Source organism: Bombina bombina, chromosome 1 (assembly GCF_027579735.1).
Source record: "Bombina bombina isolate aBomBom1 chromosome 1, aBomBom1.pri, whole genome shotgun sequence".
In the NCBI taxonomy this organism is placed as follows: domain Eukaryota; kingdom Metazoa; phylum Chordata; class Amphibia; order Anura; family Bombinatoridae; genus Bombina; species Bombina bombina.
The window spans coordinates 1097127171-1097150956 of record NC_069499.1 but is presented as its reverse complement, the minus strand read 5'-3'; the positions used below and the strand labels follow the sequence as shown (position 1 = coordinate 1097150956).

At 38.0% G+C, this 23786-nt stretch overlaps 1 protein-coding gene across 3 annotated transcripts in view; it reads left to right on the top strand.

The window, feature by feature from the left end:
• Window positions 1–23786, top strand: part of LOC128642330 (CMP-N-acetylneuraminate-beta-galactosamide-alpha-2,3-sialyltransferase 2) — a 334854-nt gene that overhangs the window by 124445 nt on the left and 186623 nt on the right. Inside the window, exon 1 of one of the 3 annotated variants that reach the window (XM_053695104.1) lies at window positions 6900–7103. The exons of the other annotated variants lie outside the window; for them this stretch is intronic. The gene's annotated coding sequence lies outside the window, so the exon portion shown is untranslated. Of the gene's footprint in view, window positions 1–6899; window positions 7104–23786 lie in introns of those variants that run through there. 3 annotated transcript variants of the gene reach the window in all.

Sequence of the window (23786 nt, the reverse complement as noted above, 5' to 3'; positions counted from 1 at the left end):
ATAAATCTGTTACATATTTTGCAGCTAAAGCTTATTAGATATGTACATTTGTGTGCATCGTTCTGTAACGGAGTCCCATTTTTTTCTTGTGAAAGGGCAGCACTGGATTTGCCCTAGAGCCAGGGAGACACTAGGTGAGATATGCCTGCTGGCTCTGTACTATGCAGAGGGAAACTCAGTTTTATGTAATGAAATCTGCAGAGCAGGACACAAACTAATAAGGCTAAAATCACCCAGTCCCTGTCTCTGTGCTTCAGTAACTGCTTGTGCATAAAGTGTAATGCCGGTTCCCAAGCAATGATATAGGCTGATTGATAAACTGCTGAAAACCTTAAATATACCTATTTTTTCCCCCATAGTTTTTGCCCCCCAGGCTATTAAAATAGCAAACAGGAATACTTCTCTTATTTCACTTTTGGTATGATAAATTACACTTTAGTTACTCTCCCCTAAGCAGAACATGCTGTGATCTGAGATGTCCGCAGAAAATGCAGCATGTCAGCAGAAATAATGGGACACATGCAGGAACTATTAGAACTTACAATTTGCAGCACTGCTCCACATTAGACAGTTCTCTTCAACTGAGCTTTGCTCTGGCCGCACTGTGTAGTTTTCCCTTAACACAGTGCATCTAGAGTAAAGTGCTGTTTAAAGAGAACAGTTAAAAGGGACAGTCAACACCAGAATTATTATTGTTTTAAACGATAATCGCTTAATTACCCATTCCCCAGTTTTGCATAACCAACACAGTTATAATAATCCCCTTTTTACCTCTGTAATTACCTTTTATCTAAGCCTCTGCTGACTGCCCCCTTATTTCAGTTCTTTTGAACTCCTCTGTAAATTTACGTGCATGAGCTCAATGTTATCTATATGAAACACATGAACTAACACCCTCTAGTGGTGAAAAACTGTCAAATGCCGAGGCAGCCTTCAAGGCCTAAGAAATTAGCATATGAACCTCCTAGGTTTAGCTTTCAACTAAGAATACCACGAGAACAAAGCAAAATTGGTGTTAAATGTAAATTGGAAAGTTGTTTAAAATGACATGTCCTATTTGAATCATGAAAGGTTTTTTTGGACTTGACTGTCCCTTTAAATATGAAACAGTGCTGCAAAACTGCAGCACACTGATTGGTGACTGTCTCTCAGGGATTTTTCAACCCCATCCCTAGCCTTTCGGAGCCTGCAAAGCTGTGACTTCTGAATGATAGATGTTCTTGTGAGCAATGCACTTTTTTATTACTACATTTCTACCTTGTGATGTTAGACCAAGAGAAAAGAGAAAAAGAAACAAATGTATGCAAGAAACATTTTAAAAAATAACAAAATGTTTTATTTTGTCTGCAGCTAATTTGCAATCTAATTCAACTGGTGCTTTAGTGTAACTAATTTAAAGTGAATTTTATTTCAAAATTACCTGCAGAAAATGTTTCACTAAAAAAATCTTATTGCAGAAAGAGAGGAAAAGTTGGGATCACACTTTGTGAATATTTCTGATGGTTAGATTTTCGAACTGCTGATTGTATTTGTATGTTAATTGTCGTCTGATACCTTTGCACCATGAAAAATTCCTTATATTATATATATATATATATACATACACACACAGTATATATATTTATACTTGGCGAATATATTATATTATAATATTCTATTCTAAGATATATATATGAGATAGAAAGGGATCTTCTTTTTTAAACTTTATTGTCGAGATCCATCTCACACACAGGAAATACAATTACTGTAATAAAAATCCACATAACAACAATAGTTAACACACTGACCCACTCAGCTACTGCAATGTAGGACAATAATGCTATGATGTTTGATTCCTATGCCCGGGTGGGAATCTGTTTTTTTTCAATTTTTTTCTAAAAATAACAAACAAAATTAACAATAAACATACAATCAAAATAAGAGACCCCGAGGTTGGAACCATGTCATTTCTAGGTATACATTCACAGTTCAGCAATGTTTGTCTCGAAAGAGGATATTGTTATAACAACAAATTATTTTCGTACTATTTGCTGAGATAGCGGTTCCGGTACCAAGGTGCTACATATTAGTATGAACCTTAGCACACAAGTATATATAACAGAACTAATTAACTAAACTATACATGGAGGTGGGGGTAAGGGGAAAAGACTGAGCCTCACTCTAGGAGTACTGAGCGTTATGACATACCTTATGATCATTGCTCCAAGGTGGGGGGGGGGGGACAGCATCTATTTCAGAAAGGGATCTTCTTATTGCCAATGTTTCTCCCATTCAGTAGGCCTTCTCAGCGGTATGCTAAGGAATCCCCAAGCCGCATGACAATTATGAATTCTAAACAATTAAAAGCTTAAAAAAAGCTTCAACCAGAAGCAACACCATAAAAAGTGCACATAATGTTACCCTCCCTCGTTGCCCACCTCCACCTGGAGGGTGCCCAGCACTAAAATATGAAAGAGTCCCCTACCCACAGTTATGCCATATTAAGACTACCGAACGATGGGGGCAAGGGATACAGGGACTCACGGTTAGAAGTCTTCATTCTTCTCACCAACTCCAGGTCTAATAGAAGCAATCCTCATCCTGTCAGGGACAAGAAAAACAAAGCAACCAACCCTGGTTTTCTATATATGGGTTAGCATAAATTGTTGGAGGAAAAGCAGGGACTACCCTGCCAACCTCCAACTGCTAAAAGCCACCATAACTCTTACTAAGGAGGATTACATGGACACAGCATTGCCCCAATCCTTGCTTGCAGGGAAACTACCCATTAAAGGATTAATTTTCTTCAGACACCATCTTCGCACACCTTCTTGATGTACAAAGGCAAAGAATGACTGTGAAATTGTGGGAAGTGGGAGGATACTTAAAGCTAGTTAGAATGGATTCATGTACTCTCCATGCCATTGGAAAGAAATAGAGCGTTTTATTACACTGCTGAAAATGAAAAGGAATTTTAAATGTTGCGAGAACTGCATAAATGTATGAACAATTCCCCTGGCCAAATACTTTTTTAGTGTCTAATGCAGGTGTAGTGCAAGCTTGACTCTGATGGCTGACATAAAAATACATCTCTAATAAGCACTGAGTATTGTCTGGACCTTGCCGACCCGCAGGAAGCCTACCTGGTCCCAGTCCAAAAGGTCTGGTAACACCCAGTCCACACTTGTAGACAGAATCTTTGAAAAAATCCTGACAACTGAGGATCAAGGGAATAGGACTAAAGTTTGCTATAATTGATGTTGATCGTAAGCTTTTTGGGAAAGTGCCCATATTACGTGCAAAAGTTGTATTACAAGTGGGAATAACTGAGCCTGAAAAGTATTATAAAAAATGTCTGTATATCCATCAGGGCCTGGCAATTAGTGAGATTTCAGAGTTTTTCTGCATGTGTGAGAGTGTTTCTGCATGTGTGAGTGTGTTTCTGCATGTGTGAGTGTGTTTCTGCATGTGTGAGTGTGTTTCTGCATGTGTGAGTGTGTTTCTGCATGTGTGAGTGTGTTTCTGTGTGTGTGAAAGAGATTCAACATGAGTAAAGGGTAATAACAGAAATGTTGTTGTTTGTATCTTCAATTGATATGGAATAAAAAGGAAGAAGCAAATATTCTCTCACATTGTTGTGTGTAGTGTTTGCAGGCACTTCCAGCATGCTTGGGAGAAAGTCTACAATATATTTTTTATTGTTTTAAAAGATAGATAACACCTTTATTACCCATTCCCCAGCTATGCATAACCAACACTGTTATATTAAAATACTTTTTACCTCTTGAAATTACCTTGTATCTAAGCATCTTCTAACAGCCCTGATCACATGACTTTGTATTTATTATCTATTGACTTGCAGTTAGTACTGTGTTGTGCTAAATCTTAAATAACTCCTCGAGCATGAACACATTGTTATCTATATGGCCCACATGAACTAGCAGTCCCCTGTTGTGAAAAGCAAAAAAGCATGTGATTAAGAGGCTGTCAATAGAATCTTTGAAACAGGCAGAAATTTAGAGGTGTTATAAAGTATATTAATCTAACAATGTTGGTTGTGCAAAGCTGGGGAATGGGTAGTAAAGGCTTTGTCTATCTTTTTAAACAATAACAATTTTAGTGTAGACTGTCCCCTTAAGTAAGTGAATGTGCTGGACAGTGTTGTTTATGTAAGAGAATCAGAGCATCTGAGTGTGTGTGTAAAAGAGAGTATTTGTGTGTGTTTATGCTTAAGAGAATTTGTGTGTGTAAGAGAGTGTGTTTCTGTGTGGGTGTATGTTTGTGTGTAAAAGTGAGAGAGCGTGTGTGCGCGCAAGAGTGATTCTGTGTATGTGTTTCTATAAGTGTCAGTGACAGTTTCTGTGTGAGCATTTTAGTGTGTGTGTTTGCCAGTGAGAGTCTCTGTGTGTGTGTGTAGGAGCGGACTGATCAGGTGGGCAAATAGGACCTGGAGCGAGGGCCCAGCATGTCAGGGAGGCCCACTAATGGCATCTCCATGGCTCCTGGTATACTGCTTAAGCTGGGGCTGACAGCTGTCCTATCAGTAACTAAGCAGTTAAGTGTGGATTTTGTGGGGGCCCTAGCCAGAATGGGGCCTTGGGCCTGGATGTGGGGTTTATTGCTTGTGGGGGGGGGGGGGGTCCTGTCAGGGGTCTGTTGCTGTGAGGGCCATGGAGTGTGGGGTCTGGACCTGGAGGTCCGGCCATGAAGGTTGGGTTGGCTGGTGGGGGCAGGGAGGCTATCATGTTAATTTGCATACATTTGACAACATTTCAGTCAGTGTGAAACAGTGGGGCCCTGTTTTTTTTATCTGTTTTAAAGATAAAATGTGTAAACACAACCAGCAGACGAAATTACACTAGTAGTGGGGTATAGAGGAGATATGGTAATACATTATTTTCCATGGTTCTCTCCAAATTTTGGTCTTTTGTTTTTATACAGATATAAGATAAAGAAGCATGAATATGTACAAAATGTGATAAAGTAATGAGAGCTGATTACACCAACAAGCTCTACCCATTTTAAAAGGTTGTGGCTTTAAAACACAAAATAGTCTATTTAGTATACAGGGGCAGACTGAGACCAATCAGGGCCCTGGGCAAAAATTGGGGAAGGGCCCCACTGTCTCACACTGACCCACAATTATTCAAATTTATGCAAATGAACATGGTAACCCCATGACCCTCAACATCAAACGCCAGACCCAAACTCCATGGTCATCATAGCGGCAGAGAACTGAAAGAAACCCTCAACACACTCTAGGCCTCAAGTAACAAACCCCACATCCAGGCACAAAGCCTAAACTCTGGGGCACACACATTACCCACACTTAAAGGGACACTGAACCCAAATTTTTTCTTTCGTGATTCAGATAGAGCATGAAATTTTAAGCAACTTTCTAATTTACTCCTGTTATCAAATTTTCTTCATTCTCTTGGTATCTTTATTTGAAATGCAAGAATGTAAGTTTAGATGCTGGCCCATTTTTGGTGAACAACCTGGGTTGTCCTTGCTGATTGGTGGATAAATTCATCCACCAATAAAAAAGTGCTGAACCAACAAAAAAGCTTATATGCCTTCTTTTTCAAATAAAGATAGCAAGAGAACGAAGAAAAATTGATAATAGGAGTAAATTAGAAAGTTGCTTAAAATTGCCTGCTCTATCTGAATAACGGAAGAAAAAAAAATTGGGTTCAGTGTCCCTTTAACTGCTTAGTTACCAATAGGGCAGCAGCACACCAGGAGCCATGGAGATGACATTTGTGGGCCCCCCTACATGCTGGGCCCTTGGTCCAGGTCCTATTTGCCCGGCTGATCAGTCCGCCCCTGTTAAGATACACAAATAAACATTAAAAAGAAAATTCTCAGATATTTTATACTCTGCAGTTGGTGAAAAAAAAAGTAATTGGAAACACATTAATTAAAAAAAAATGTTACAGTATACTGTCCCTTTAAGAGAAATGCCCTCTTGTGACGGTGTAAGGCTAAGTACTTACTAACTTCTGACTGCAGTAACATTTTTTTTTTAAAGTCACATGCTTAATTAAAAGGCAAAGCCACTCAGTTAATTGACATTTGTGCCAGTGTAAGGTCCTCCTATTTGCTTTATTTTCTCTTATCATGTAACAAGAAGTATATATAGAATTCATTTGACTATGTTCCTTTAACATCTCTCCTTACTATGTTCACAAAACATAAGGATTTGAAAAGTCTCTTACAGAGGATAAAGCTGATACATTAGTAAATAAAGTCTGCTGTCACAGCTATTAGGATTAGTAAGGAATTTTAATTGAAAGCTTTACCATGCAATTAATCTGTTATACTTCTTATGACTGTGCTGTTTAAAATATATAACCTTTGAATTTAATTGAACTAAAAGGAGTGCAATCAATTTCATTTTTCTCCCTATAATTGGGATTGATTTTATTAGATGTATTAGGTTATTACCTTTGGGTATAGCTTACTTCCCATGTTTAATTTTTTACTTTTTATCTTGCCATATTATTAGAGGGCAGCGCTCCTCAACATTTCCCCGCTGAAGCCATCAGTAATTTTGGGGGAAATCCGTGTGTGCACTTTGTTTCTATATAGAACGATCTCTGCTCAGATAACTGTATTCTTAAAACGTGAGAAAACGATAAATTAACCTACAAAGCAAAACTGTAAACAGAAAAAAAGCCACGTGAAATGGCCTATGGGTAATTGTACTTTGCATTTGTTGTCTATACCGCCTCTAACAACTGCTCAGAGTGCTGCTTTAAAACATTTTAAATTGTACTTGATAAATTGGCGTTTTACATCATTTTTATTTACCCCTCCTACGTTTTACTGTGCCAGCCTACAAACCCTCCTAATCTGGCACTAGAAATGTGTTACGACGCAACTTGCGATCATAACCCTTTCTCCTCTGATCAGATTTCTCTTTTTTTGTTGCTTCCAGCAACAAATTCCAAAGAAGGCATTAGGCAAGCCCGAACGCTGTGTGCGATTAGTCTGTCTGGGAACCAGCCGCTCTCTAGTGCTGCTCAGGAGCCACCAGATCTAGTCACTGCTGGAGTAGCTGGGGCACAAAAAAGGACCTTAGTGATAAAATGACGCAACACAGAGGTTAAACTGGGAAGCAGGTTAGTGACTGTCTGGTGGCTACTATATAATATTGTAGTTACTTGGCATTACTTGTTTTATCAATGGTATCTGAACTATTTGTTATCATTCCGATTGCTGTTCTGTTTCAAAGTTGTTGTTTTTTAAATGCATTTTACATATTGCTGACGGGTTGGTACTGCTTTTTGTCACCTACAGCAACGGAGTAGTTATTTGCTTTGGATGTGATTACTTTTAGTGAAAGTGATCACATCCAAAGCAAAAGTCTTTTACATGGAAACAATTTTTTGGTGTTACAGCAAGATTGGTACACTATTTATATTCCTATGTATTCAAAACAAAGTACAGTATTACAAAATTTCAGGTTATGCATGTCAAGGCTTTTTTAATGTAAACAAAACCTACTGCATTTATCTAAAATAACAAAATTAGCAGGTCTCCCCGCTTATAAACTATTTAACTCTTTTTATACCACAGTACATCTGCAAAATATTTTTGAATATTTTACCCTATATCTAAATTTACAGAGTACTTTTCCTAAATTATCTTTTTAATCTTGTGTACTATGTTCTGCTCAGAAAGAAAGTGAATTTACAACATCACAAAACTATCTAAAATACTATATTATAACCACTTTCAATGGATTCATGCTTTACCTGCAAGGGCTGGTAGCAGTCTCTTGATTGGTCTATTGGTACCTAATTATGCAAATGAACACCTGAGGTAATTTAGCATTTTAGAATCAGATTGAGTTGTTATGCATTACTTACTGGCAGTTAATGAGAAAATGATGGTGATCTTAATTTTGAAGCCATATTAATTAGGGATTCAAACTGTAATTATTATGTTTTGATATATTATAACAATAGCTTATGTGCTGTAGATACTGTGGTTATAACTTAGAACATTAAAGGGACAGTATACACTCATTTTCATATAACTGCATGTAATAGACACTTCTATAAAGAATAAGATGCACAGATACTGATATAAAAATCCAGTATAAAACTGTTTAAAAACGTACTTAGAAGCTCACAGTTTAGGTCTGTTGAAAAGGTAGTTGGAAAGCCCACTGCAAGTGGGAAATATCACACTTCCCCCTCCCCCTTCTTTTGCATATGAAAAGACCCTTTACACAAACAGGAGCAAGCTGGAGAAGGTAGCTGACGGTATTCACATAAAACTTTGGGGCTTGGTTAGGAGTTTGAAAATCAGAGCAATGTTATTTAAAAATAAGCAAAACTGTACATTAAAAAAAAAAATCTTGATGGGCTATATAAATAGATAATCTACAAAACATTTATGCAAAGAATCAATGAGTGTATAATGGCCCTTTAAATGGACACTGTACTGTAAACTTGTCTCTCTTTTAAAATGTTTCAGATGATCCATTTTACCTGCTGGGGTTTATTATTATTATTATTATTATTATTATTATTATTATTATTATTTTACAAATTGCTCCTTTACCCTTTTGTCATTTGAAATAGCTACTGTTTTCTGTTGCTTCCCACCTATACTGGCATTTTTAAGTATTGGCTATAATAAAGCTAGGTAAACCAGAATGTATAATCCCAGTGGGGGGGGGGGGGGGGGCATATTTGTACTTAAAGGGACAGTCTACCATAGAATTGTTATTGTTTTAAAAGATAGATAATCCCTTTATTACCCATTCCCCAGTTTTGCATAACCAACACAGTTATATTAATACACTTTTTACCTCTGTGATTACCTTGTATCTAGGAACCTTCTTCCAGCCCCCTGATCACATGACTGTGACTGTTTATTATCTATTGTCTTAAATTTAGCATTGTTTTGTGCTAAATCTTAAATAACCCCCTGTGCCTGAACACAGTGTTATCTATATGGCCCACATGTACTTTCTGTCTCTTTGTGTTGAAAAGAGATTTAAAAAGCATGTGATAAGAGGCAGCCCTCAAAGGCTTAGTTAGACATTAGCATATGAGCCTACCTATGTTTAGTTTAAACTAAGAATACCAAGAGAAAAAAGCAAATTTGATGATAAAAGTAAATTGGAAAGTTGATTAAAATTAAAAGTCCTATCTGAATAATGAAAGTTTAATTTATACTAGACTGTCCCTTTTTAAATGTTAATTTTCAATTGCACTTGCTTTTGTGTAATCAGAAAGAGATAATCAGGAGGCTACGTGTATAGGGTGAAAGTCACACTCCCAGCATCCTTTTGTGTCGCTGCAGATGTAGACACAGCTGGGAGTGTTACAGTTGTGCGCAGGGCCGCCATCAGGGGGTGACAGGGGTGACTCCTGTCAGGGGCCCAATGGGCTAGGGGGGCCCCATGAGGCAAGAACTAAAAAAAAAAAAAAAATTTTAAATTTTGGCAGCCACCAGTGGGTACTACAGCAGAGTGCTAATTGAGCATGAGAAATGTTATTACAATGAGTAAAGTATTAGCATTTGAGAGGATTTCTGAGTGTGCACTAAACCACTATGCACAGTGTGAGACAGACTTGGCACTTTGTTTGTAGAGTGTGTGCCTGAGTCAGACGGCTGATCACTTTCATTTGCAGAGGAGGTAGGAATTACTTAGCAAATGTTTTTTATTTCTTTGTGCAATTTAAAATTGTAACTTCAGTGTGGTAGTAGTTGTATGGTGGGGACAGGGGTCCATAAAAACGCATTTTTTTTAGCAGCAGTGTATTTATGATTATTTGACAATGCTGTAGAAATTCTATATTTAAAACCATGCAGAAATGTTTCCTCAATACACAAATGATATATATTACATTCCAGTTTACTGCCCCTTTATGCAAGGACATTCCAGATACAAGGAGGCATTTTATCTAAGTTTTTTACATCTGCATAACATGTTATACTCTCAGACTAAGATTGCTCAGTGTTGGAAATGAGACAGGTTAACTTAAAACTGTTCAGTTTACTCTACAGCTGACTTAATTTTGAAATGCATACCAACAATCTTAAATCCTGCATTTAACCAGATCTAATGGCATGAGTACCACAGCTTATGGTTCCACCAAGACCATATAGAGTACAGCATTTTCTAAATCCACAAGTACAGCTGACAGATGGGAACATTTGTACACTATATTTGAAGTGGTGCTCTTGGTTGGGGAAAATGGAGAAAATATCAAACAAACATATGTCAACCTTTTAAAAATACTTTTCTTCATCTAGCCATCTACCCAGATCATTAATGTACAATTTTGAATTCACAGAATTATTTTTGTTTGCACATTTACAAATACGATTCTTTAAAAAGTGATCTCTTAATTTCTGCATTTTTTTTATCATGCATGTCACACACTTTTGATTTAGGGGATGCAAGGTGCATAAATGTTTCCTACTGTGAGTGTTTCTGTGGGTGTCTGTGTTTATGTCTTTGTGCTTTTGTTTGTGTCTCTATGAGTGTGTATGTATTTTTTTCTGTTGGTATCTCTGTGAGGGTGGGTGTGTATGTCTTTGTGCATTTTCTGTGGATGTCTGTGAGGGTGTGTGCATATGTCTTTGAGCTTTTTCTATGGGTGTCTCTGTGAGGGTGGGCGTGTGTTTGTCTGTGTATTTTATATGGATGCCTCTGTGAGGGTGGGTGTGTATGTCTGTGTTTTCTGTGGATGTCTCTGTGAGGGTGTGTGTGTGTATGTATGTCTGTGTTTTCTGTGGATGTCTCTGTGAGGGTGTGTATTTTCTGTGGGTGTCTCTGTGAGGGTGTGTGTATGTCTTTGTGTGTTTTCTGTGGATGTCTCAGTGAGGGTGTGTATGTATGTCTTTCTGTGTTTTTTGTGGGTGTCTCTGTGTGTGTGTGTTTTCTGAGGCTGTCTCTGTTGGTGTTTCCTTGGGTGTATGTGCAAGTTTGAGTTTGTGTGTGTGTGTCCATTGTCTGTTCATTTTTAGGACATTTTGATCTTACTACTGATTATTCACATCTTTCTACAGACTTTGAGACTAATGAGACCTTTCCGGAAGTCACCAATCTACCATTTAACCTTTAAATTATTGTTTAGGCAGTTCAGGGCCCTTCCTTTCAGCCACTGCATGCTGTTGTCATCATTTACTTGGTATCTTCCTTTACAAAAAGATAATCAGAACTCCATATTTTGTTTTCTAAATCTCCTTTTTTTACAAAACTAGTTTACCTCATTACTTGTCAGGTCAATGTAAACCAGTGCTAAGTGTCTGTTTGGGTGTCTGTGTCTGAGTTTCTTTGCGTGTTTGCTAGAGTGTCTATATGTGAATTGTTATGTGTGAGTGTGTGTGTGTTTCAGTGTATGTTACTACCTTTACAACATTTCCAAGTTTAAATAGACACTTAAGAATAAAGTGCATATACGTTTTAGTCACTTGGTCAAAAATTGCACATGTCAAAGGAGGGGGGGCCCTGATCAATGGTTAAGTCAGGGGCCCCAAAATTTCTAGTGGCGGCCCTGGTTGTGCGACTTTGTGTATGTGCTTACTGGTCTGCAGCAGTTAGACACATAGTAAAGTAGAGAAAAAAATGTTTAAATGCAATGCTCACTTTAGATCACTTTATTTTACTCCAGATTAGGATGACTCTTTAAAAAATAAAATGCCGACTGTACAAAAATTACACAATCCCTTTGCTCCCTTTTTAAGCATACGTTTTTTTGTTGCATTAAAACAGTTATCTATTATGATACCCCTTATAATGTATGTGCCAAGAATATACATTTGCATCTGATTTAAGTTTATTTCCATAGACATACACAAATATATACTTATTGCAAGAATTATGTTCATTTTGACATTTGTTAGGCCTTTCCCCATAAGAATGAGATACAAGCAGATTGGTGATTAATGTTTGTAGCCATTAGGACTGTTAGATTCACACAGCTACAACAGAAATGTGCTAGCCGAGTCTGGCTAAATGCGTTAGTTGGCAGGAGACAGAAAGTCTGAGAGATATCTCAGGGGGTTTATCGTAACTGTTGGTTCTTGTAACAATTAATATTCTGTGCTGAGGAAGATTGCTGATCAAAGGTAAATTAAAGGCTTTTAAATTCAGATGACTCTGGACTTTCCTATAGAACAGTGATGGTGATGGCGAACTTCCTAAACATATGGGGGCAGCAGATCAATAATGTAGAAGCTTTAAAGGGACATAAAACCCCATAATTGTCTCTCATAATTCAGACAGAGCATACAATTTTAACAAACAAACAACTTTCTAATTTACTTCTATTATGAAACTTTCCTTGTTCTCTTGCATGGGGCGTTCACATGAAGTTTTCAAGGGGTGGGGAGCAACCCAAAATTATGACCATCCATAGCACTAGGTGTACCCTACTGTACTGTATATATCGGTAATTAAAAGTCACATTTTGAAAACTCTGTTTAAACAATTCAAGTGTTGTATATCCCAGCAATAAAGTGCTGCTTTCAAAAAAAGTCTCTATACACAATGCATGTTTCAAATATGCACAGTTTATATAAAAAATTAAAAGGGACACTAAAGTCAAAATTAAAGGCACATGAAACTCAAAATGTTTCTGTTATGATTCAGATAGAACATATATTTTTAAACAGCTTTGCAATTTACTTCTATTATCAATTTTGCCTAATTTTCTTGGTATCCTTTATTGAAGAAGTAGCAATGCACTACTGGGAGCTAGCTGAACACATCAGTAAACCAATGACAAGGCATATATGTGCAGCCACCAATCAGCAACTAGCTCCCAGCTCCTGAGCCTACCTAGGTATCCGTTTCAGCAAAAGATACCAAGAGAAAAATGCAAATTAGATAAAAGTAAATTGGAAAGCTGTTAAAAATTGCATTCTCTATCTGACTCATGAAATAATTTTTTGGGTTTCATGTCCCTTTTAAAAGTTCTTTTTTCTTATTATTTTCTTAATTATACACTTGTTTATGCAATTCTACAGTATTTAATTGCCCTTAAAGTGCAGCTTTGCATAAGAGCTTCACACACAATAAATGCAGTTATTGAATGCATATACAATCCTTGATGGAAAAGCACAGTTTTCTGAATTAAATTACTGGAAAGTGGGACAAATATTGTGTTGTGGTTCATATGAGCTGTAGTGCCAGGGGACTGATGTGAAGTCTGAGATGGGGTTTTTTGATGTGGCACATGGGCTGACCTAAGCAGGTCTGTTTAAAGTGTGTATGTGGTAAAGAGAGGCTAGGCCTGGGGTATAATTTATAGTATGATGTGGCTGCTATTAAGCATGAATGGTCAAGAGCCTTACATGAAGTTTGATGTGGGCACATGATGGCTAAGAAAGTCTTCCAACTAGCCATGGATCTGATGTGGGCACATGGTTGAGAGAGTCTGCACACTAGCCATGGGTCTAATGTTGGCACATGGCTGAGGAAGTCTGCACACTAGCCATGGGTCTGATGTGGGCACATGGCTGAGAAAGTCTGCACACTAGCCATGGGTCTGATGTGGGCACATGGCTGAGAAAGTCTGCACACTAGCCATGGGTCTGATGTGGGCACATGGCTGAGAAAGTCTGCACACTAGCCATGGGTCTGATGTGGGCACATGGCTGAGAAAGTCTGCACACTAGCCATGGGTCTGATGTGGGCACATGGCTGAGAAAGTCTGCACACTAGCCATGGGTCTGATGTGGGCACATGGCTGAGAAAGTCTGCACACTAGCCATGGGTCTGATGTGGGCACATGGCTGAGAAAGTCTGCACACTAGCCATGGGTCTGATGTGGGCACATGGCTGAGAAAGTCTGCACACTAGCCATGGGTCTGATGTGGGCACATGGCTGAGAAAGTCTGCACACTAGCCATGGGTCTGATGTGGGCACATGGCTGAGAAAGTCTGCACACTAGCCATGGGTCTGATGTGGGCACATGGCTGAGAAAGTCTGCACACTAGCCATGGGTCTGATGTGGGCACATGGCTGAGAAAGTCTGCACACTAGCCATGGGTCTGATGTGGGCACATGGCTGAGAAAGTCTGCACACTAGCCATGAGTCTGATGTGGGCACATGGCTGAGAAAGTCTGCACACTAGCCATGGGTCTGATGTGGGCACATGGCTGAGAAAGTCTGCACACTAGCCATGGGACTGATGTGGGCACATGGCTGAGAAAGTCTGCACACTAGCCATGGGTCTGATGTGGGCACATGGCTGAGAAAGTCTGCACACTAGCCATGGGTCTGATGTGGGCACATGGCTGAGAAAGTCTGCACACTAGCCATGGGTCTGAGGTGGGCACATGGCTGAGAAAGTCTGCACACTAGCCATGGGTCTGAGGTGGGCACATGGCTGAGAAAGTCTGCACACTAGCCATGGGTCTGAGGTGGGCACATGGCTGAGAAAGTCTGCACACTGGCCATGGGTCTGATGTGGGCACTTGACTGAGAAATACATATAGAGAGAAGCACACTCACAGGAACAAACTACCAGTTCAATACCATTGTTAGCCTGTTCTATGGCAATTTAGCACCTGGGTACAGCTTTATTTTAGCCCAGTAATACTTTTCGCAGAGTAGAAATTTCCTGTAGTATATAAATCTGATCCTGCATATTACGGTCAGTCCAGCCCTGAAATACCAGGCAATTCCTCTCTGAAGAAGGAATACAGCAACCCCAGGCAATCATTTCAGCCTTCATTCGGCCTCATCAGTGAGGTGTAGCCATATTCCTCTAAGCAAACTGAGCAAGGAGTCCACTTGCCCTATTTTCCCTTAGGGAGAATAAATACGTGGCTGAGAAAGTCTGCCCACTAACCATGGGTCTGATGTTAAGTCTGAGGTGGTAAAGTAGATAGTTGTTAAAATGGCAGCATGTGAGGTCTGGTGCCATCGGGCTGCTGTGCCAAGGCTAAGATGTGAAGTATGATGTACTCATGGCGCATTGTGGGTACATTACAAATTGAACTGCATAACAGGCAGACTCAGAAGCTTCCTTAAATTCTGCCTTGCTATTAAAAAAGATGACACTTCACTGATTCCAAGTTCAGATGGTTAAATTCAGAAATAATCCTCTTCTGTTTTCCTCAGAAAGGCTTCTGCTCCCTCAGACACCCATCTCACATGCGATTCACTCATTGGCTAAAATGCAAGTTTGTAAAAAGATCTGAGATAAGGGGCAGTCGGCAGAGGTTTTAATACAAGATAATCACAGAGGTAAAATGTGTGTTGGTTATGCAAAAGCGGGGAATGGGTAATAAATGGATTATCTATCTTTTTAAACAATAACAATTTTTAAGTAGACTGTCCCTTTAAAAATGTTAACTCCTCCAGCTGGCACTGCGGTCATTTGCAGGAGGCAATGGCGATTGTTTTTTTTCCCCCTTCTTCTCATGTTCTCCACAAACATCATATGCAGAGCCAGGGTGAATTTTGACCTAGTAGCAATTGTTTTAGCTATGCTGTGCAACACTTAGTGTTGCTTGTTAACTTTCTCCTGTGTTTAATATCCTTTTTTCCTTGTTATTTTTTTGTTCTTTGTTCCTCAATTGTTTAAGGTCTCAGATTAAGACCTCAACAAACAATTGAGGTGCAGAGAAAAACAAATAAGGCAAAAAAAGGATATTAACAAAGATATTAACCCCACAATACTCTTTGCCACATTTACAGATGTTTTCTTCTGTTTGTGTGTGAGTGCCTGCGTGTGTCTCTGTGTATGTGAGCGTGTGTGTGTGTTTGTGCATGTGTATCATTACCTTTCTACATTTTCAAGTTTGACTACAGTGCGCACACATTTTAATCACTTGACCAAAAATTTCTTAGGTAATTTTTTTTGCACACAGTGCTCAAAAATTTGTTTGAGGGAACGTTCCTTACAATACATCATAATAATAATAATATCAGGTATTTGTAGAGCGCTAACAGGTTCCGCAGCGCTATAACCCCCCTGCCCCGTGTGTTAAACAAATTATAATATTTATTATTTATTTCTGAGATTTTATTTTTGTGATTTTAAAATAAAAGGATTATTTATAAGATTTTATTTTTTTTCAATAAATAGACAGCGTAAAGCCCTGCAGTCTCAGCCCCCTCCCCCAAAACACACACTACTCCAGCCAGTGCTAAACTCAGTCCGGCTTGACTAAATGACTAATAATGTTTTGCTAAGTTATCAGATACAGGCAGCACTGCACAGCACAGCCTCACCTTTGCTCACATACACATTAGTCTCTCACGCTATTCAGGCAAGATAGATTACATATGCGGCGTCGCCTGCTTTTGCGGGCAACGCCGCATATGGTTTTGACGCGGTTTTGGTATCATATATACAGGATGGAAACACTGGAGAAGGCAAAAAACAGCCACGCAGAGGAAAGCGCATGAAGAAACCAGTAAACAAGCAGTAGTAGCTACTGGTGAACTATTGGACAGCGGGTCCGCATTTAATGACGATGATAGTCTGGTAATTAATATTTTAAATTTAACAGATTCAGAATTGAATGTGTTAAACAAGGGACTATCGTTCTGTCCTCTCAATAGATGTTTAGTTTTTCAATTACAAATAGATCTGTTTAAATTCTTTAGAAGTCTAAAATTGAAATCCTTTTTTTCTAAAAAGTAATTTGCCATATACTGAGAATGTAGATGTGTCCCCACAGCCAGAGTTGAAAATACAGGCTCTGGGTTTAAAAAGTAAAAGCCGTTTTTTCCCTTTTTCCTATGACAATAGTGTGGACACATTCATATACCTAGTACAACATGATGTGAATAATATCAAAAATAAAGCAGCTAAAAATAATCTGTGTAAAAATTAATCTAATTTCACTAAGAGTGAGGCAGAGGCTGTTCAAACTATTAAAAATAGAAAAGAGTTTCTGCTGAAATCAGCAGACAAGGTTGGTGTCACTGTGGTCCTTAACAGGGAATATTACATAGGATAAATTAAGAGTCAATTAGCTGACTGTTCTATATATAAGGCTATAGGTTATGATCCAATATTTGATAGTGCCATTAAAGGGACACTGAACCCAATTTTTTTCTTTCATGATTCAGAGAGCATGCAATTTGCAAATTTTCTTTATTCTCTTGGTATCTTTATTTGAAAAGCAAGAAGGTAAGTTTAGATGCCGGCCCATTTTTGGTGAACAACGTGGGTTGTTCTTGCTGATTAGTGGATAAATTCACCCACCAATAAACAAGTGCTGTCCAGTGTACTGAACAAAAAAAATATTAGATGCCTTCTTTTTCAAATAAAGATAGCAAGAGAACGTAGAAAAATTGATAATAGGAGTAAATAAGAAAGTTGCTTAAAATTGCATTCTCTATCTGAATCACGAAAGAAAAAATTTGGGTTCAGTGTCCCTTTTAAGGATGGTATAATTTATTTTAAAACTGAGAAATTTCTAATCTGTAAAGACCCAAAGAAACTAGTCCTGTATACTTTGCCAAAAGATCATAAAATAATCTAAATACACCCCCTGGACGCCCCATTGTGGCCAGCACTGGTTCTATTCTTTCTAATATTTCTAAATATTTAGATTGTATATTAAAACCATTTGTAGTTGAATCATCCTCATATATTCAAGATACAGGAGATTTTCTTAGAAAGTTAGAAAACATTACAGTACCAGTCAATAAAAGTATATTATTTAGCTTATATGGCTCTAGCTTATAGACTTCTATTATCCATTCTTGTGAACTGGGCTCAGTGCAAAAAATCTTGCTACAATCTGGGAGATATAATAGCAGACAAATTGATTTTATTTTACAGTTTTACATACAATTACAGGGTAATGCCATGGGATCCAATGTCGCCCCTACATACGCAAACATTTTTATGAATGTTTATGAAGAGACTTTAGCCTAACATGAATTATTTTTACGGTATGGTGCCACTTGGTGGCGCTATATCGACAATATCTTTGGGGTATGGCTGGGTGACATTGGGTCCCTACGTGCTTTTGTAAATTCTTTAAACACAACCACAATACACATTACTTTAAATCTGATACATAGTGAAGAGTGTAGACTGTGAGCTCTCCGGAGCAGGGTCCTCTTCCTCCTGTAATAGATTTGTTTAGTTTTGTTATGTTTTGTATTTTATCAAAAATCTTTGTCATTGTATACCCCTTTAATTGTACCCAGCGCTACGGAATTTGGCGGCGCTATACAAATAAATGATAATAATATTGACTTTCTGGACACTACTGTTATTAAACAAGAAGTGCGTTTGGTTATTTACCTTTTTAGAAAAAGTACAGACAGAAATAGTCTGTTACACGGACAAAGCGCTCATCCTCCTCATTTAAAAAGGTCCTTGCCAAGAGCTCAATTTATGTGAGTAAGACGTATACGGTAGTCTCAGGCGACAAAGTTGCAAAGTATAGACTACAAGAAATGGACCAAGCATTTATGATCCCCATTTTATTTATAAAGAAATCTCTGAGGTCATGAGAATCACCAGGCAAGAATTATTGAAAGATAAAAAAACAGATCAAATGAAAGACAAATCTGTACAGAAAAGGATGATTTTTGCTGGTGATTACCATGTATTAAGCAGGGATATACAGAAGATTCTTTAAAAACATTGGTAAGTATTACAAATTTGCAATCCAGAGATCATAGAATTTCAACAACCCCCTATGCCAGCCTATAGAAGGGTATATAATTTAAAGGATACACTAATTAAAGCAGACATTGGATCAAATAAAATGAGCAGACAATCCTTTATTGGTAAGAAAAATACAGGCTACTTCCCCTGTTTAAATTGCTCGAATTGTAACAATATAATCAAGGGATCTACATGTTCCCATCTCAAAACAGGAAAGAAATTTGACATTAAGGGATACTATACTTGCAATACAACTTATGCCATTTACTTACTTAAAGGGACAGTCTAGTATAAATTAAACTAATTATTCAGAAAGGACTTTTAATTTTAATCAAGTTTCCAATTTACTTTTATCATAAAATTTGCTTTTTTCTCTTGGTATTCTTAGTTTAAACTAAACATAAGTAGGCTACTATGCTAATTTCTAAGCCTTTGAGGGCTGCCTCTTATCACATGCTTTTAAAATCTCTTTTCAACACAAAGAGACAGAAAGTACACGTGGGCCATATAGATAACACTGTGTTCAGGCACAGGGGGTTATTTAAGATTTAGCACAAAACAATGCTACATTTAAGACTCTAGATAATAAACAGGCACAGTCATGTGATCAGGGGGCTGGAAGAAGGTTCAAGATACAAGGTAATCACAGAGGTAAAAAGTGTATTAATATAACTGTGTTGGTTATGCAAAACTGGGGAATAGGTAATAAAGGGATTATCTATCTTTTAAAACAATAACAATTCTATGGTAGACTGTCCCTTTAAGTGTCCGTATATATGTAGGTAAGTCTACTCGCCAGATAAGGGATAGATTGAACGAACATAAATCAAACATTAGAACTAAATATATCAAATCCCCAGTTGCTGAACATTTTCTACAAGTAGGACATCATGTGTCCCAACTTAGGTTCCAAATCATTGACCATATACTGTACAGGTACCTAGATGAGGGGGTAATAGAGAAAGAATGCTGAAACAGCATGAACTATATTGGATTTATAAATTAGAAGCTAAAGTTCCAGCCGGTATGAATAAAGAGTTTGACATATTTTTTATTTTTCTTCTGTTTATTTTATGCATTCTTGATATACACTATGTTAATGTTTGGATATAATATAAGTATGGATAAAAGTTGTATGTAATAGGCCCTTGATAGTCATGTATATGTATACATATGGTAATACTGTATATATCCTTCACTGTCCACTAGATGGCAGATCTAGGTATATATATGATATTTCTCTTGTAAGGTGTATCCAGTCCATGGATTCATCCTTTACTTGTGGGATATTCTCCTTCCCTACAGGAAGTGGCAAAGAGAGCACACGGCAGAGCTGTCCATATAGCTCCCGCTCTAGCTCCACCCCCCAGTCATTCTCTTTGCCGGCTCTAAGCACTAGGGTCTCTCTCGGGAGGGTAAAGTGAATGTGGTGTTAGAATTGTAGTTTTTATTATCTTCAATCAAAAGTTTGTTATTTTAAATGGTACCGGTTTGTACTATTTACTCTCTAGCAGAAAGGTGATGAAGATTTCTGCTGAGAGGAAAATGATTTTAGCATGTTGTAACTAAAATCCACTGCTGTTCCCACACAGGACTGAGGAGTACCAGAAAACTTCAGTTGGGGGGAACGGTTTGCAGGGTAGTCTGCAATAAGGTATGTTCAGTCATTTTATTTCTAGACAAGAGAGATAATGCTAGAAGAGGCTGACAATATCCCCATTAGGGGGAGGGTAAGCTATGTTCACAGACTTAGTAAGGAATTGAATGCTTACATAACTGGGCTAATTATGCTGGTTGCCACTAATTTAGGGCAATCGATTGTTTATCTAAGAAAATATCGTTTGTAAGACACTTTGAAAGCCCTTTTGTGTTCTTTCTGGGGTTATTTCCCACATGGCTATTTTTTATTCTCTTAGGAGTGATTTCTTTCATGTAATTAGCAAGAGTCCATGAGCTAGTGACGTATGGGATATACATTCCTACCAGGAGGGGCAAAGTTTCCCAAACCTCAAAATGCCTACAAATACACCCCTCACCACACCCACAAATCAGTTTTACAAACTTTGCCTCCTATGGAGGTGGTGAAGTAAGTTTGTGCTAGATTCTACGTTGATATGCGCTCCGCAGCAGGTTGGAGCCCGGTTTTCCTCTCAGCGTGCAGTGAATGTCAGAGGGATGTGAGGAGAGTATTGCCTATTTGAATGCAGTGATCTCCTTCTACGGGGTCTATTTCATAGGTTCTCTGTTATCGGTCGTAGAGATTCATCTCTTACCTCCCTTTTCAGATCGACGATATACTCATATATATACCATTACCTCTGCTGATTTTCGTTTCAGTACTGGTTTGGCTTTCTACAAACATGTAGATGAGTGTCCTGGGGTAAGTAAGTCTTATTTTCTGTGACACTCTAAGCTATGGTTGGGCACTTTTTTAATAAAGTTCTAAATATATGTATTCAAACATTTATTTGCCTTGACTCAGGATGTTCAACATTCCTTATTTTCAGACAGTCAGTTTCATATTTGGGATAATGCACTTGAATCAATTATTTTTCTTACCTTAAAAATTTGACTTTTTTCCCTGTGGGCTGTTAGGCTCGCGGGGGCTGAAAATGCTTCATTTTATTGCGTCATTCTTGGCGCGGATTTTTTTGGCGCAAAAAATCTTTCTGTTTCCGGCGTCATACGTGTCGCCGGAAGTTACGTCATTTTTTGACGTTCTTTTGCGCCAAAAATGTCGGCGTTCCGGACGTGGCGTCATTTTGGCGCCAAAAGCATTTAGGCGCCAAATAATGTGGGCGTCTTATTTGGCGCTAAAAAAATATGGGCGTCGCTTTTTGTCTCCACATTATTTAAGACTCATTTTTCTTTGCTTCTGGTTGCTAGAAGCTTGTTCCTTGGCATTTTTTCCCATTCCTGAAACTGTCATTTAAGGAATTTGATCAATTTTGCTTTACATGTTGTTTTTTCTCTTACATATTGCAAGATGTCTCACGTTGCATCTGAGTCAGAATATACTTCAGGAAAATCGCTGTCTGGTGCTGGAACTACCAAAGCTAAGTGTATCTGCTGTAAACTTTTGGTAGCTGTTCCTCCAGCTGTTGTTTGTATTAATTGTCATGACAAACTTGTTAATGCAGATAATATTTCCTTTAGTAATGTACCATTACCTGTTGCAGTTCCATCAACATCTAATGTTCAGAATGTTCCTGATAACATAAGAGATTTTGTTTCAGAATCCATCAAGAAGGCTATGTCTGTTATTCCTCCTTCTAGTAAACATAAAAAATCTTTTAAAAACTTCTCTTTATAAAGATTAATTTTTAAATGAACATCATTCTGATTCTAATGACTCTTCTGGTTCAGAGGATTCTGTCTCAGAGGTTGATGCTGATAAATCTTCATATTTATTTAAAATGGAATTTATTCGTTCTTTACTTAAAGAAGTACTAATTGCTTTAGAAATTGAGGATTCTGGTCCTCTTGATACTAAATCTAAACGTTTAGATAAGGTCTTTAAATCTCCTGTGGTTATTCCAGAAGTTTTTCCTGTTCCTGGTGCTATTTCTGAAGTAATTTCCAGAGAATGGAATAATTTGGGTAATTCATTTACTCCTTCTAAATGTTTTAAGCAATTATATCCTGTGCTGTCTGACAGATTAGAATTTTGGGACAAAATCCCTAAAGTTGATGGGGCTATTTCTACCCTTGCTAAACGTACTACTATTCCTACGTCAGATGGTACTTCCTTTAAGGATCCTTTAGATAGGAAAATTGAATCCTTTCTAAGAAAAGCTTATCTGTGTTCAGGTAATCTTCTTAGACCTGCTATATCATTGGCTGATGTTGCTGCAGCTTCAACTTTTTGGTTGGAAACTTTAGCGCAACAAGTAACAGATCATGATTCTCATAATATTATTATTCTTCTTCAACATGCTAATAATTTTATCTGTGATGCCATTTTTGATATTATCAGAGTTGATGTCAGGTTTATGTCTCTAGCTATTTTAGCTAGAAGAGCTTTATGGCTTAAAACTTGGAATGCTGATATGTCTTCTAAATCGACTCTACTTTCCATTTCTTTCCAGGGTAACAAATTATTTGGTTCTCAGTTGGATTCTATTATCTCAACTGTTACTGGTGGGAAAGGAACTTTTTTACCACAGGATAAAAAATCTAAAGGTAAAAACAGGGCTAATAATCGTTTTCGTTCCTTTCGTTTCAACAAAGAACAAAAGCCTGATCCTTCATCCTCAGGAGCAGTTTCAGTTTGGAAACCATCTCCAGTCTGGAATAAATCCAAGCCTTCTAGAAAAGCAAAGCCAGCTTCTAAGTCCACATGAAAGGTGCGGCCCTCATTCCAGCTCAGCTGGTAGGGGGCAGGTTACGTTTTTTCAAAGAAATTTGGATCAATTCTGTTCACAATCTTTGGATTCAGAACATTGTTTCAGAAGGGTACAGAATTGGTTTCAAGATAAGACCTCCTGCAAAGAGCTTTTTTCTTTCCCGTGTCCCAGTAAATCCAGTGAAAGCTCAAGCATTTCTGAAATGTGTTTCAGATCTAGAGTTGGCTGGAGTAATTATGCCAGTTCCAGTTCTGGAACAGGGACTGGGGTTTTATTCAAATCTCTTCATTGTACCAAAGAAGGAGAATTCCTTCAGACCAGTTCTGGATATAAAAATATTGAATCGTTATGTAAGGATACCAACGTTCAAAATGGTAACTGTAAGGACTATCTTGCCTTTTGTTCAACAAGGGCATTATATGTCCACAATAGATTTACAGGATGCATATCTGCATATTCCGATTCATCCAGATCATTATCAGTTCCTGAGATTCTCTTTTCTGGACAAACATTACCAGTTTGTGGCTCTGCCATTTGGCCTAGCTACAGCTCCAAGAATTTTTACAAAGGTTCTCGGTGCCCTTCTGTCTGTAATCAGAGAACAGGGTATTGTGGTATTTCCTTATTTGGACGATATCTTGGTACTTGCTCAGTCTTTACATTTAGCAGAATCTCATACGAATCGACTTGTGTTGTTTCTTCAAGATCATGGTTGGAGGATCAATTCACTAAAAAATTCATTGATTCCTCAGACAAGGGTAACCTTTCTGGGTTTCCAGATAGATTCATTGTCCATGACTCTGTCTTTGACAGACAAGAGACGTCTAAAATTGATTTCA